This window comes from Bos grunniens, chromosome 15, assembly GCF_055505025.1.
Source record: "Bos grunniens cultivar Pamir isolate PY7600 chromosome 15, Bosgru_T2T1.0, whole genome shotgun sequence".
Lineage (NCBI taxonomy): Eukaryota > Metazoa > Chordata > Mammalia > Artiodactyla > Bovidae > Bos > Bos grunniens.
In genome coordinates, this window is record NC_141179.1 from 10,933,134 (window position 1) to 10,949,588 (window position 16,455).

The 16,455-nt window shown below is 34.5% G+C and overlaps 1 protein-coding gene across 1 annotated transcript in view; it reads right to left on the reverse strand.

The window, feature by feature from the left end:
• Window positions 1-15,599, reverse strand: part of CNTN5 (contactin 5) — a 1,678,169-nt gene extending 1,662,570 nt beyond the window's left edge. Inside the window, exon 1 of the mRNA XM_086338280.1 lies at window positions 13,812-15,599. The gene's annotated coding sequence lies outside the window, so the exon portion shown is untranslated. The remainder of the gene's footprint in view (window positions 1-13,811) is intronic.
• Window positions 15,600-16,455: the final 856 nt, after the last annotated feature.

Consider the following 16,455-nt stretch of genomic DNA (forward strand, 5'->3'; position numbering starts at 1 on the left):
GTAGTCCCTGCTGGCACAAGTAGAGAAAGCCTGTGCACAGCAAAAAGATCCAGTGCAGCTAAAAAATAAAAAATAAAAAAAAAATAGAACCCAAAATATATCTATGACAAAAATTTAATTATATGAAAAGATGTAGAAAATGCTTTTCCAGCTAATTTTTTATTATTATGATAACTTTGGTATCTAATAGACATACACCACATGTTAGCAGATTGCTAATTTGTTGAATTGGAATAGAATTATATGGTAGGAAGAAATAAGTTTATACAGGACATTTTACTCATTGCTACTTGAGATCTCATTCAATGGTGAAATTCAAACATGATATATCATTTTTCATTATAAACTTTACCTATGTAGTATCTTACAATAAAGTATAAAATAGTATATATCCTTCTTGATTTCATTGTGCTAAGAAGTTTCAACTTTGTGGAACTGATTTATAAATAATGTATAAAATGAAAAACATGTGCCCATGTTTCAGGAGTGCTAAAGTAATATTGGTCTACTGCCCATATTTTTATAACACATAATATTACATGTTCTATAATGAGAAATGCAGATACAACAAAATTCATAAACTCAATGGATTTTGAAACTGAAATAAAAATGTTAAAAATGCTTAAAAACCTTCAATACAAATTCCTCAAGGATATACAACCTTGGTTTCTTTATTATAATTAGGAAAAGATAACTTGGACAAATAATGAGTTTTACTGACTTTATCAGGTCCAGTTTCAAACCCAAACTTACACAGAGTCATAGTAAAGAATACTTGCTGAGAGATCATTCTGTGTTATACTATACTAAAGGTAATTTGCTTCTTATGCAGCATTTCTCAATACTGGAATCTTCAAAGCCTTGTTATTTATAGTGAATTATGTTAGGACAAAGGGCTAATATAATCAAACAAATATTTCACTTGTTGATGTTATACAAAGTAGTTCCAAAAAAAGATCAAAATATGTTCCTATCTTTAAAGCAGTTTATTATTTCCAGGTAGAAAAAGTAGTTTTTGCATGGAGATATCTGGAAGCATCATTTGGGGCAGAAGTATAATGTCAGCAAAAGTATAGAGATGGGAAATGTAATGACAGGTTTTGATGTAGGTTGTGGCTCAATCCACAATGTGTTCATTGGTGTAGCTGCAGAGGAGCCTTGAAAGGGTTTCTAAAGGACGGTTATAGAACTCCTCGGCATGCTGCAGAATCTGAAATGTGTTCTTCAAACAGCCGGAGCCATTAGAACTTTCAAAGCAAGGAAATGGCATGACAAGACTTGAAAGATTTGAAAGATTACTGAAAGATTATTCCATCAGAAAGATTGATACATGGGAGAATACAGAGAGATAAAGCAATCTGGAGATGTTACTCTAGTGAAAGATGCCCTAAACTAGTGCTGGGTAAATAAAATTTGGAAGACTAGTTTGAAAATGAGAGGGCATATTTGTTGAGAGAAGTTCCTATGCTTGAAGCCTTTCCCAGTCTACCCAAGTAAAACTGTCTCCTCCTCATTTTAATGCCACTGAATCTTTTACACACAGCACAGGAAAGGGAAAACAATGTTATTTACAAAACATCTCTGACTTTTCACAGATGTGCATTTTATTTTTTTCAAAAATTTGGCAATGCCTCAAATCATTTTTAATTGACTTCTTGCTGCTATGTGTTTGTTGGTTTCAGTTAATATGTAAAGGGAATAAGAAAAAGATCAATTTAATAGACTTAAACTGAGGAAGGGCAAAAAGAAAAATGTTTTATTAAATATATAAAATGTTCAAAATATTAGGCATAAATTAAAGCAAAAACAAGATACTTTTCATCTATTCCACCCGGTATAGATTGAGAAGTTTGGTATACACTGTACTGCTACAATATGGAGAGGCAGACATTCTAATACATTGTTGGTGGGAGTACTAATTGGAAACATCCCTGTGGAAGGCAATTTGGCAGTAAAACCGATATTCTAAATGCATGTTCTCACTGACCCAGCAACTCTACTTCTAGATCTACCCACACTTGTATAAAAATGCATATATAAGAATTTTCATTTCATATTCATTCATACTTGCTTATAAAATAAGTTGACGAAGAATTTCAAGTCAATAATTATTTATATAAACTATGATATATCTTTATTATGGAGTAGTTTAAAGTGTTCAAAAATTGTATACCTTTTTGAATTGTAATGCACACAACCAAAATTATTTTAAGAAAAAAAAAGACATACTGTAACAGCTTCATAAAGGATGTAGATACAAAGTCCTGTTGAGGATGGCTACTTTCTAGAGGAGCTAGAAGACATTTCAGGGCTTTGATTATATTCTTTTTATACTGTTCATTGTCAATTCAAGGATGTTAGGAAAAAAAAGATGACAACAGTATTCATTCTCTACATTGAGTTGTGAGAGCTGCTTTATTCTGCAGTGGCCAGGTTGATCACGCACCCAATGGAGCAAATCACTTGTACTCAAACATAAAGTATCTCAGGATCATATTTAAAATAATTGTCAGACAGCACTCCACTCTTTATCAATGAAGGGCTAGATAAAAATATAAGCACCTTTTTGTTACTGGAAAGTAATTCCTCTACAAAACAATGGTTTTCTAAGTTAATTCTTAATATAATGTTTCTATTATTTTTACCTGGGGAAAAATTAATAAGATATATCTATTTTAATTTGCATTTTCCTTTCTCCTCTTGAGAAAACCTGAATTACCTTACTGTGTTTGAAATAAAAAGGATAAAAGAACCTAATTATAGAGTAATTTCTTCAAATAAAAAAGAAATTGATCTCAGATAGACCATTTATCTAAACACTGGCTAAAGGCAAACACTAACTAAATAAAGATTAACATTTGGAAAAAGTAGTTAACTTGAAAATAAATCAAGACAGTTGTCTTAACTTTTAAGCATCTATTAAAGTTGTAATATGCAGGAGACACCTGATCATGCAGAATATCTAAACAGGGAAAATAAGAATTAGAATGAGAACACTGAATAATTTCTTTATTCTAAATTAGTATTTATCAGAACAACTAGACAATATATTTTAACAGATGGCATTTGTATATTCAATCTTGGAAGATCAACCATACATTTATACCTAAAGCCTATTATCTTATAAGAAAACTACATGCAGAAAAAGATGAAAAGACACTTTCATTTCAGGTGAAATATCAGCTCCAGGCATTTTGAAAAGTATCTCAAGATATGAATACTTACTTAATCACATCCTTATTGAACAGTGTAAAACTGCTTTCTATCAGCTCCCTCTCCTGTCTGCTTTGCAGCTTTCTCCGCCTTTCATTTTCCCTCTCTCGCCAGTATCTCCAGACACAGTATAGCTTGACCATACCTTTTTGAAAGACACTATTTTTTATATTAATTTCTTCCATTTTGTAAATAATGTGTCAAATCTTCTGCAATAACAAAATGATCTGTATATACTGGAGGAAGTAGTTGGATTAGTTGTACAGATACAAAACATATACATATTTAAAGTAGCACACTGATCGTAAATATGCTGATAATAACTTCTTGTCATAGCAGCCAAGCCAATAAAAGCAATATACCAAATATTACTTTATAAAAATACACCTGTAAAATGTTTGCAAAATGAAATCTTTTTATTTTTACTATTAAATGACAATTCACAGTTTAAAAGATACACATACATATTTGCTTTAATGAATTAGCAGTAAATTATCATTTAATGATTACAGCATAAGCCACTCTCATAATTTTTTTAATTAACAAGAATATAATAAAATTTGAAGGAACTTATTTTCAAATGAATATACTTTATACCATTTTATGTCACATGAGATTCAAAAACAATATTTGAAACATCTCCCCCTCCTACCAAAATAGATCCTATGTTCTAAATAATTTTGTAAAGGGACATTAAAGACTTATTTTTTGACAACAACTACGTTTTTAAGCAAATAAAAAGACAATTAAGAACAAAATCATCTCTTTAAATATGTCCAAGTTAAATTAAGAAAATGAAAAGAAAGCACCTATGAGCAAATTTACAAGGCTGTGCCTACAAATTAAGTGGTTTTCCTCATATTTGGAAAACTAGAATGATTGTACCCATGTATATTTGTACAAAATTCAAATGATTTTTCTGCCTTTAAATATTTCTTGAACCTAAGCATAAAATGAGATTTTTATAAGCAACTAGACCTATAGATGTGAAGAATATGATTTTGCCTTCTGAATCTACAGTCTCATTGCCTTCCTTAAAAAGAAAAAAAAAAAAAAAAGAGAAGTTGTTAGTAGTTAACATCATCCTTCAACAGGAAAAGAACTGAAAGCTCAGAAAGGTTATTGTTTTGTTCAGGGAAACGAACATAAGCTGCTGAGCCAGGACCAAGCATGGGTGTAACAAGTCCATATTCTTTCCATGGCCTCCCCATATGCCAGGAATATGATCCCTTTTCATATTATCTCTATTTGGTGGACTCTATCCTAAACTCAGCTGTCCACAACTACAGTTCTGTTTCAATTTTCCTCTTCATCAAAACTTCACATCATACACAGCCTCTGAATCACAGGTGATCAAAACTTGAAGAGAAAAAGTTCTTTTCTTTCATTGATTTTAACTTTTTTGCTTGAGAAAGTAAATATTAATAAACTGAGGAAGTGACCTGACCAACTAACAACAAGCTGAAAAACTGGGGCTGAACTTCGTCTTAAATACCACCTAATCTTAAAATGAACTGTTTACATCTTGCTTTTGAAAAAAATTCCAATTCTGCAATTGTCTCCTGGAATCCTTTACATTTCCTCATTTAGCATATATTAACATTTTGCATTACAAAGAGTTGCCTTCACATTAAGTAATCTTTCTGCTGCTGCTGCTGCTGCTAAATCGCTTCAGTCGCTTCAGTCGTGTCGGACTCTGTGCGACCCCAGAGAGGGCAGCCAACCAGGCCCCCCGTCCCTGGGATTCTCCAGGCAAGAACACTGGAGTGGGTTGCCATTTCCTACTTCCTTCTAAATATCCACATCATTTCTGCCTCTCTTCTCACCAACTGAAAAAGACATTGACAATCCCTAACTGAAACTTCCTTCAAGTCCCAGTGTTTCTTGTTTTACCTGGGAAGTCAGTTAAATCCATCCCCACAATGACAATTTCTGTTCCTCCAAGGTAGTGAGAAATGTGTGAGCAATAGCTCAAAATTATGTTTACTTGTACATTTTCTTAAGTTTCTTACTGTGTTCTGACTATTTTCCATGTCTCCACTGTCAGGGATCAAAACTTTCACTTCCTTCAGATCTCCAAAAGTAGTGGTACTATAAATACCAATTTTTTTAAGAAATGTCTACTGAAGTAAATTATTCAAATGAAAAAGAAGACACAGAATAATCTTTTAAGGATTTTGGTCTACACATGTCAGTATCACTGTCCACAGGTAAAACAGCATTGTGCCTCACACAAGGACAGAATATTTTGGTAGACAGATAATTTACAGCTTATATGTTAGAAGGGACTGATGTAAAATCAAAATTTCTTCCCAGGTTTATGCTTTTGATGTTTCTAACGTCATTTTTTTGTCACTGAAAAGTCAATCTTTTTCTTTTATATTATCACAACTGCATGACATTTTACTATTCTGATGTTGCACATAAATAAAGGTTAAGTTACTTTTCTAAAATTACACAGCTAATAAATCATAGAGCCAAGACTGAATCCTAAAATTCAAACACCAAACCCCCTAATGCATACTGCCTCTTTATATTAGATATAGTACTATAATGATCAAAATAACATTTACCACCTGCTTCTGTTACTACTATTACTACTACTATATAGTAGGGACTGTGTAAGCAAAGCCTCACAGCCTCACGGTTAATCCACCCCTGCAAAATGACTATTGCCAACACCAGTACCATAAATATTCCATACTTAATAACTGAAGGAAATCAAGCTTATTTATAACATAAAAGAACTGCATTTTTTTCACAGCATCTAAGCCACATTCACCACAAATCCGTCTATGTCATTAGAGACTAGACGGTTTTAAGATACTAAAGTTAGCACTATAATGAGATGTAGAAAAATACAACATTCATTTAAAGTGGTTAGGTGAATCTTGAAACCAAAGGTACTTCAGAACAACTTAGGCACTAGGAAGTAAACACAGCAATTAGAACCAATGCTAGCATGAAACACTGTATGCCAGAAAGTCGCAGTAGGAGTAAACAGCCATCTCCAAAAGGAGAAATACTGAAAATTTGTATCTCGGCTGTATATAACTCTTAAATGCACATTTCACACTGAATTGTATTCACCCTATGTGCTTATTTCCTCCACCAGCCCATGAGCTACTTATTTCCCTTTACATTCTTACTTGACAACAACTGCCCACCAGGGACCATTTGAGTGAGGAAATAATGTAAAAATTAATTTGAATGTGAAAAGAACTACTTTTATTTAATTTTAATCACTGAAGTGTAAACCACCAAGACCACATTAAGGAATGAAAAACAAACATACGTAGTCATAAGTTTTCAAACATACTTATAATAGTAAATTTTCATAAAATCAATTCTGGATCATTTAACTTAAATCTCAATATTACATATTAAGGTTGCTGTTCTCCAAAAATTTCACAGTTAAGTTGTAGGTGAGTAAATAAAGAAAGTAAAAAGTCAAAGAATATTAAGGATCATTTATACTTTGAAGTTTGAGAATATATTTTATATTTTCTACTAGAGTTATTTGCAATGTTTGGTTGTATGCACAGAGTAGAACAAATCTCAGATCAGCCATCAATCATTTCAACCAATCTTTTACCTCATCGTTGTACATGTATTTTATTGCCTTCAAATACTCAGTATTTAAAGAAAAAGAGAGTCTTAAATATGAAGTCACCCCACATGGACACACAAAACAATTACTGTCTTAATTAGACAAACAAACGTTTGAGAGAAGACATCTGTAAAACTATTATTATAGCAGGAACCCAGCAATATATAACTGCCTTTCCACTGAGTTGCACTGTGCCAATTTTACAGTTTAGCATGTTCAGCTCTACAGAAGAAAAATTTTAGCATATATTCATTCTAAAATAATTTACATCATGTTTTTAAAATTAAGCACAGAGGAACTTTGATTCAGAAACAATGATAACTAAATACTATTATAGGCTCAAAATTGCTCTGTTTAATTCCTTTATTACTGTAACAGTAAAACTAGAATTTATATAAAAGTTGATATTTGAATTGAAAATTACTGCCTATTTCTAAAAAAACTTTTATTTCACTTTCTGTTTTGCATTTTATTAAATGCTAAAATTGTTACTGTCCTAAGGGAGCCCATAATTTAAATTTTATCCAAACTTGTCAAGTCACAGGAATATTCTCTCCTCACATTTTTCATTGATTTTCTATTTCATTTAGTGTATCTCTAAACATGAATTACTGAAGAAAACAATTGCCAATACAGAGAAAAATATTAACAAAAGAAATGGAAAATTCTTTCTAAATATACTGCAGAAAAAAACAACTACAATTATTTTCCTCCTTGGGTTCCCAGGTTTCTTAACTCAAACTGTCAAAAATCTTCTCCCATTTGATTCAGCTGTTGAGTGCACACTAAGTTCATTGTGAAAAAGTTCACAGCTAGCAATTTAATTGTCTAGACATTCAGCCTTTGGTTAAAAGAATATGGGCATAGCTATCTTCTCTGAGTTAATATAACTGGATTTTTAATTTTCTAGTCTTAAAAACTGTAAAACATTAGTTTTACAGATAATCAACGGCAAAAGAATATTACATATATCTTAGTTTTGATTTGAGTAGAAATCAAAATAAGATTTTCACAGCAAAAAAACAAAGGTATAAACTATAAAAATCTTTGATTTATATATTAAAGAGACCTCCCATTTTTGCATCAAATGTAATGCTAAACATATAACTTCATCTCTTTACTCTTTATGTTAAATAAAATACTAGCTCTTTAAGACTCCTCCCGAGACTTTCATTGTTGTTCTTCAGTTGCTAAGTCATATTCAACTCTTTGTGACCCCATGGACTTCTGCTGCTGCTAAGTCACTTCCACAACATGATTCCCTGTCCTTCCCTGTCTCCCAGAGTTTGCTCAAATTCATGTCCAATGAGTTGGTGATACTATCAAATCATCTCATCCTCTGCCTCCCCCTTGTCCTTTTGCCTTCAATCTTTCCCCGTATCAGGATCTTTTCCAATGAGTTGGCTCTTCACATCAGGTAGACAAAGAATCAACACTAAGTGGTATTATTTTGTCACCTTTTTCTAAATGTTCTCATTATTCATCATTGTAACTCATGAGATGTATGCTTATATTTAATGAGATGCTTATTTTAGCCTTAAGAACTCTCCATCAGTAGCTCCACACACTGCCATTTGAATAATGGCACTGAAACAGGAAGAGTGTCAGATTATGAAGTATAAGTATCAATTCTATTACAAAAGAGGTAACTTATAAATTTATCATCATATATACTCAAAACTGGCAAAATTAATCATCACTAACATAGTTTTATTAATTTTTGAACATAAGAGACTAGATTAACCTTGTTTATATCTTTTAGAAAAGAATATAAAGAGATAAGTTTCAAAATAAAAAAATAAGACAAAGCCAAAATCTAATTAAGATTAAATATGACATTTTTCTAAGGTTTCAGAAATATTGGGGAGGGGCACTTAACATTATTTAGATGCCCAGGAAACAATTTTACATTTAATGATTATAAATGCCAATTAAATAAAAATGTATTTCTAGAAAACTATAATTCCTTTTTACATTTACACTCCAATCTGTATTTTCCAATAGTCATCTTAATCACCAGGAATTTCTTATTATTCTCAAAGTATAAGAGTAACTTATCAAATATTGTATTATTTAAAAGTCAGTTCTTATATAAAGAGAAATTAAATCGGAAACCTAGTAAGTTTAAAATTAAACTCTTTGTTACCTTTGGTTTAGTTTCAGAAAATTTTGTTCTTTAATATTTATAAATATGAAATTAAATATCTGAGAAAATAAAGATGAAACCTCATATACTCAAAAGTAAATTTTTCAACAAATAAATGTACTGTTTCTCTGCTACTTACCGACTAAACACAAACTACTGCAACTAGTGAAATATCTGTGAAAACACATTAAAAATGTGTTTTTGACTCTAGACATTATAACTATAATTACCACATTATGAAATCTCTCTCAATAAGAAGCCCTTAAATTTTTTAGCCTCATGATGAATATTTCTGCCAATATTATGAGTATCAAGAGAAAGAGACTTTCAATCTACCTTTTATCACCTAAGTGATCAGCAGAATTTCTCTTCCTGAACTCCATATGCTATAGTTACTTTACTGGATCATAACAGAAAATGAGATGATCTCCTTTTTGAGCATTTAACAGCTATAAGGATGATAAGGAGCAAGCAGATTCTTATTCCCCATCATAAAATGTTTATTCATATAATTACACTTTCCCAGTCAATAGTCACAAACAAGAGTTTTTGATTACTCAGATGAATGAAATACTTTCTAGTTCTTCCTTGCCTGATGTATACTGTCTTAAATTTTGGATAACCCTCAAATTAGTCATTTTAACCATAGGCAGGTTCATATTTCAGTAAAGACACAAACTGTAAAGGTATGCCTGTGGGACATATACATTAGTACAATATGTTAATATGTTGTTTTCTTTCAAGATTTTAACTTTTTTGGTCTATACAAGTGAGTATAAGAAATATTTGAAACTATGAGTGGAATAAGAGAAAATGTGCAAGTGCTACTAAGATCTTTAAGAGAAGTCCACTTGTTAAAAAGTGGTATCCAAAGGGAAGCAAGTTAATCAGTGACCACTGAGAAGACCAGAATAAAAATCAGTTTTGTACCTGTGTTGTCAAATCCATCCAATAAAACATTTTTGGAACTATTTAGAAATGACAGTAATCACAAGAAACTCCAGGTCAAGAAATACATGGTAAAACAACATGACTATACTTTCTAAAGTTGCTCATACCATACTGTTTTATATTAGATTAAGAAATGGTTGATTCATTGATTTTTTTCTGTTACCCAAAAAGAACAGAATTTTGATTATTTTTCAGAATTACCTTAAGGCCTATTTCTAGAGTTCCATTTCCCTGTACTAAAGAAGAGAAGAGCTTCCATTTTTTGAGCAGCTCCAATATTCTTGTCTGGGAAATCCCATGCACAGAGGAACATGGCAGACTACAGCTCATGGGGTCGCAAAGTATCGGACATGACTGAGCAACTAACATTTTCAGTTTCAGTAAGTCTTATGAGCTGATGATTCCACTGAAACATTTAAAGTTAAGAAGTCTGTAAGTCAAAAATACAATATGCAATACTCTGGAATATGAAATTAAAGACTGTTTCACTTAAGAGGTTGATAAGGATGAAAATGTTCAACATTTACTACATACACAGATTTATAATAAGTAAAAATCAAATGAAGTTAAATATATTTTCTTAAATCAAGTTCATAGGATATAATTTTAATTTAACCACCAACTGATTAATAAAAGTTTAATATCTTTCTAAAAAGCAAATATATAATAAAGCCATTTAAAAATTCCTCATATCTACATCAGAGCAATACTACCAAATTTGTTTTATTCCTTTTCATGAAAATAATTAACTTAAAAAACTGTAAAAATATCTAAGAGGAATATTAACTGATAGCATTCCATTTTTCAGAACCTTTCTAACATTATACTTTGAATATTAAAAAATATAAAACAGAAATTACTTGAAAGGGTCTGAGTAGAGATATGAGACATCGTTAATGATAGTCATTAACCCTAAATCTTAAGTGTTACAGAGTTTTTGTATACTTCATTACTTTTTAAAATGCTCCAGTCTCTGATGTAGAGTTATTGATCACAAATGCTCAGAAAACAGACCTTGCAAAGATCCCACCGCTTTGAGCTTCCGACCAGCCTCTTTCCTGCTATAAAGTGCTAAGAAGTTTATGCAGCATATAAGCACAATCTTATAACACTTATCTAAAATATCTTGTCAGAAATAAACCTCTCCAACTTTATGTTTGTATCTTCAGAAATAAATAGATGAATAAATCTGAAGTCTTAAAGTTGGAATTTTGAGATATCAAATAATATAAATATACAAGTCTACTTAAATTAAGACAAATACATTTCCAACCTCTTAGTTAAAAAACTGTTTTAACCATATTTAAAAAGAGAGGCAATTCAAGGACTACAGGTAAGCAAAATAGGTGTTCAAGGATGAAATTGGCATCTCACTATATTTTAAGTATCTTAGTCTCATCAAATTCCTAAATTAGTTTTTAATGGTTACAGGACAGTAAGTTCCTCTGTAAAACTTCGTCTTAACCAAAGGAACTTAAATATAGTTAAAACAACTTTAATCTAGAACAGTCATCCAGACAAGTTTTCATCCTTTTTTTTTGTTGTTGTTTTTTTAATTCCATAAAAGTATACCTTTCTGTTGGAACTAAAAGACAAACTCCCAAAATGACTTGACTAGCACCACATGCTCTTACTTTCTCCATCTGGAGAGCCCTCTACCCTTTACTGACACCCTCTGGTCCTGATCACTAAGTCAGTTTTGATATTAAACCACACTCCAACCTCTTCCCAGGTGGTAAACATTTCCTAAACTGTTAAATAAAAAAGATATATAAAGAATTATATATTAACCAGACCTGGTTCATTTGTAATAGTGTCACTTAACTGGACACATAAGATTAAACATTTCCAAGAAACTAGTTTTAATTATTTTTCAAATAAACATAGCATATGTCTACATTCAAGGTGTGATTTTAGATTATCTTCCTAACTAACCAAAGATTTCAGACCACCTAATATTTGAAGTATTACTCACTTTGGGAAACACTAAGGTATTTTAGGAATTCATTTGAAAAATCACACAACTGTAGCTTCTCAGGTCTATTTTCAAATGCATCCTCCTATGCTTGTGCCTCACAATTTACAAGCAAAATCTGGCATTCAGCTAATCTATTGGGGTAATGTTCTTTTTTCTAAACTTTGAGAACTCAAACTATCTATGCAGCTGTGTATGGAATCAAAGAGAACTTAAAAATGAATTGCTTTTCCTCCTCATTTTTTAGTTTTCAGATATTTTAAATAAGAACAATTTAAAAATGCCACCAATCCTTGCACAAAACATTGGCACTTATATTGTAACAAACATTTTATTGATTTTCTATTTTCAAATACACTTTAATACCATCTCACCACACTCCAGTTACTTTTCAAATTCTATTTTTTATATCTCATTTCCTTTTTGTAACTGAATTTTGGACTTTGTTTTCTTCACTAACCTAGATGGTCTTAGTAACACCTTTTACTTTTTATTCATTTGTTTCATGTGATGTATTGTTACATAGTCATATTGTTTTTTCCACTTGAATCAAAGGAACATATACCTGTCAAGTATAAGATTCAATATACTACTCCACAGAAAACTTATAATAATCTGAACACGAAGTACAAAAATATGCAAAGAAACATTTGTGAGTGGCTTAAAATGCATTACAGGCACTTTGAAAAAAAATAATGACCTAATCATTACTAATTCTTTTATGTTTAGGGTCACAATATTAATCATGATGAACTCTTAAAGCTTGCTGATAGTCCTAAGTTATTTCTGCAGTCTTGTTATAGTTCAACAGTACACAAAAATACCTCTATTGATTTTAAAATTTGACCCACTATTTGTGTGCAGTTCTCAATGCTAGTATTCTAATGAACATCTATTTCTTTCATCATATTTCCAGTGAAAATAGAGAATCAAAATAGAAGAATGCCATCTTTAAATGACTTTATCTTTTAAATTAACAGAAAAGCAGACGAACTGAACACAGGTTGAGGCAATTCACAAACAGTTAAAAGGTTTTTTTTTCTTCCAAACCTGTGCTTTAATTACCACATTGATTATAGTTTTCATGACAAAGGTTATGAAATTTAAAAATAAAATAATTCTCATTTAGTGAATACTTTTATTTTCAAAATAAGGTTTATTAAAAAACTGAAAATTTTTGAGGTTGTCAGTGTTATTCTTAATTTACTGTATACTATGTTCATATATATGCAAATTAATGTTCTCTCCAATTTTTTCAATAAAAAACTCGGGAGTTTTGAGTATATGTCTGAGCGTATTTTTATATTCATTAAAAAAAAACTATCACCTTCCTACACAACACTGAGAAAACACCTTAGCATAATGCAAGATACTTGTTTGTTCGGTCTCTTGAACTTTGTAGAACTCCACTTATAGAGCATCTCTACTGAATTTTAACAAGTTATCGCACTGCCAGATGTCCAGTGATCTAGGCTCTATTCTCACAAACACACTGCTAAGTCAGAAGACACACATTCAGTACCTGAGAACGACAGCCTATTTTCTGAACATTTAGTTTCTCTTGCAGATAATTTCCTACCCTCTCCTGACATCTGTCACCTTCCAGTTGTAGGAACTGTTTACTCGCATTCTGAATGACATTACGAGGTACACAAATACATTATGCTTAGCGTTGCCTCAACTTTTCTGACCTACAATCCCAGCAGAGAAAAAGAGCACGTTTGATTTCAAAGAAGAAGAAGGTTGGGGGGCGGGCGGGGGGAAAAGCAGCTTTATGTGACAGTTTAAAAATTCTGGCAACACGGCAAGAAAGGATGGCTTTGCAGAAGCGAGCGTGTCACAAACTGTCAGCGCCTGGGAAGCCAAGTGCACAATCGCAGACAGCAGTCACCGGCGAAGGAATGTCAGCCACTTACCAAGGAGACGCCAGGCTTCCCCGTCCTTCCTCCGCGCCTCTCAATTCCCGTCTACCATCCTCCTGCCCGTCGGCACAGCTCAGACAAGAGCCCAGGCTCAGGTGCACCCCAGCCTGTGGCAGGAGACCAACTGCGGAGTTTCGAGTCCTTCACAGAGAATCCTCCAGCTCGCCCGGCCGCTCCCTGAGGAGGGGACGCAGGTAACGCATCCTTCCCGCGCGGCGCTCCCACGGCACTTCGGCGGCCGCCTCCTGGCCGACACGCTCCCCCACTCTGTAGTTGGTTAAATCAGGGGGCCGGAGCGGCGCCTCCCCCGGCGGGCGCGTCCGGGGCCCGGGCGTCGCGGCCAATGCGTCCGCGAGGCTCGCGCGCCGCGCCTCTGACTGGCTGTGCGGCCCCGCGCGGCCCGCTCCCGCCCCGCCCCCCGCGCCGCCGCCGCCCGCGTCTCCTGCCGCCGGTTTTAGTCGGCGCGTCCCCTGGCGAGCAGGTCCCCTCGCCCCTGGAAGGGATTTCTCTGGGTCTCAGCGTCTCATTCGCTAGCCGCTATTTCCCCCGCGGCCCAACTCCGAACCCCGCCCCGCAACCTGCGCGAATTTCAGTCAGAGATTCCAGCGCGGCCGCGGCCGAACGCGCGGGGCCCCTCCGCTGAGTTCCTACGCCTCGCGCCGGCCGCTGGCCGTCGGCCGTCTCCCTTCTCCCCGGATTCTCAGAGCCCCGGCGCCTTAACCTCGCGAGGCGGCACCAGCTGCTGCCTTCGCTGAGGCGGGCTCCTGAGTGGACTTTCCCACTTCGGAGAATCCCCTCAGGTCCTGCCTGGGAAGCGCTTCTCTTTGTTTCTACACTTGCGAATTTTATCTCAGGGCTCTTAGACGCTCTTGTGTTTGTGTCTCCCTGATCCCCCGCCCGCCCCGGCTCACTTCAAAATAAACTCAAGACCGAGTGGGCTTAGTCTCAGACAGCAGCCCCCTTTCCTTTCTGATTTTTTCCTTTCCCGATGGATGTAATTGGAAACATAACACAGGTAGTAAATCCACAGTGTGGCAGCTTTAGTGCCATTGTTCAGCCAGTATCCCCTCCTACTTTTCCTGAGTCCTTCTCGAATTCTCTCCCTGGATGTAATTGTTGGTTAAATTATGCTACATGTTTTTGGCAACCTATTTCCATAGATGGCGGGGTTAGCACCTGTTTGTAATGAGACGGCAGTCCCACCCACTGTTGGCTGTTTCTGCCTGTCGGTCTCTGGAACTGGGAGCGAGCCGCAGGCCGCCCCCGCTGCCGGCCGGCGGCCGCCTCTCGTGTGACGAGTCCAGCCTCACCCTCACGGAGGCTGTTTCTCCTGCTCACTTAATCCCCTGATGGGGTCTGACGGCTCTAATTGGCGAGAAGAGTTCAGTGTCGTGCAGCCTGTAGCCGGAAGCCTTCCTGCCACTAGCTCTGTGTTCTCTATTTTGCAGCTTTTCTGGTAATTAAAATTAGTCTTTTTCCTGTTTCTTGGCTGCTTCTCATTCATCCACACATGTTGTACAAACAGCCAGTCTCTGCTTTTTATGGCTACCCTTAGGATCTGGGCTGATTTCTTGTTCCATAGCGAAGACAAATGTGTGTGTTCACATTTAATGCTTCTCTACCCTTCCATACTTTTTTATTTTCTTTTCCCCACTTTCAAGTAATTAGGTTATTTTCTTTATGTGTTAACTGAGGGATCGTTGCCGAGATTCGACTTCTCTGGGCTTTTTTTCTGCTTCGCTGGTTCCACTCTGGAGTCAGGCTGTTGGTTCACGGAGAGAATCACCAGGACTTTTATAACCTCTTTAAATATATTACAAAATAGATTCAAAGTCTAAAAGCTTAAAGCATTTTCTTTTATTGTGCAGTGGGGTTTTTGTCTTTAAGTGTTTATTATAATTAAGCACATCCAGCGTTAATGGGGGGTACAGAGGTTGAGCTTGTTTATAGTTTGCTTCACTTCCTAGAACACCTTTATATTACATGTGATTTGATAATTTGGCATTTGAGTCATTATCTCATGTATTTCATGTATTTTCTTTCAACTAGTGTTGTTTCAGAAAGGATTTAAATTGGCTTACAGGAATTTTTTCAACTAAAAAATTAATCAAAAATGTAGGTCAGTCATATCAAGACATAGGGTAAAGTGATAATAGTAGGAGAGATATGAAGCCAGGAATGAGGTTTCAAGAGAAAAATCCATTTACATTGTGTTAGAAATGGCCCTCTCAGTGTACCATGAAGATAGTAGCCAATGTAAACAAGGAAACACTACCAGTCACATGATTCATGGCACCCCCTATAATTAACATGAATAAGGAAATTTATGTTTCAAATAATGTGGATGGATTAAATCTTTTTTCCTTTTTTAATAAAGGCTTATATATAAAGATATATTTTGACTTTTATAAAGGAAGTGATATTGTAAGAATGGGCCAGAAACATTTGTAACAAGAAGATGACATAATGGGACTTTTAAGGGTATCTGATAATTTAGAGAGGAAGAAAGGAAAGGATGAACCTGGTTAATTTCTGTTATTTCAAATTTAGACTGTTAGCTCCAAGTCTTAATTTAAGGGTCACTGGGTTATATGGACACATTTCAGCAAGATTTCATGATAGATGACTTTATATTGTT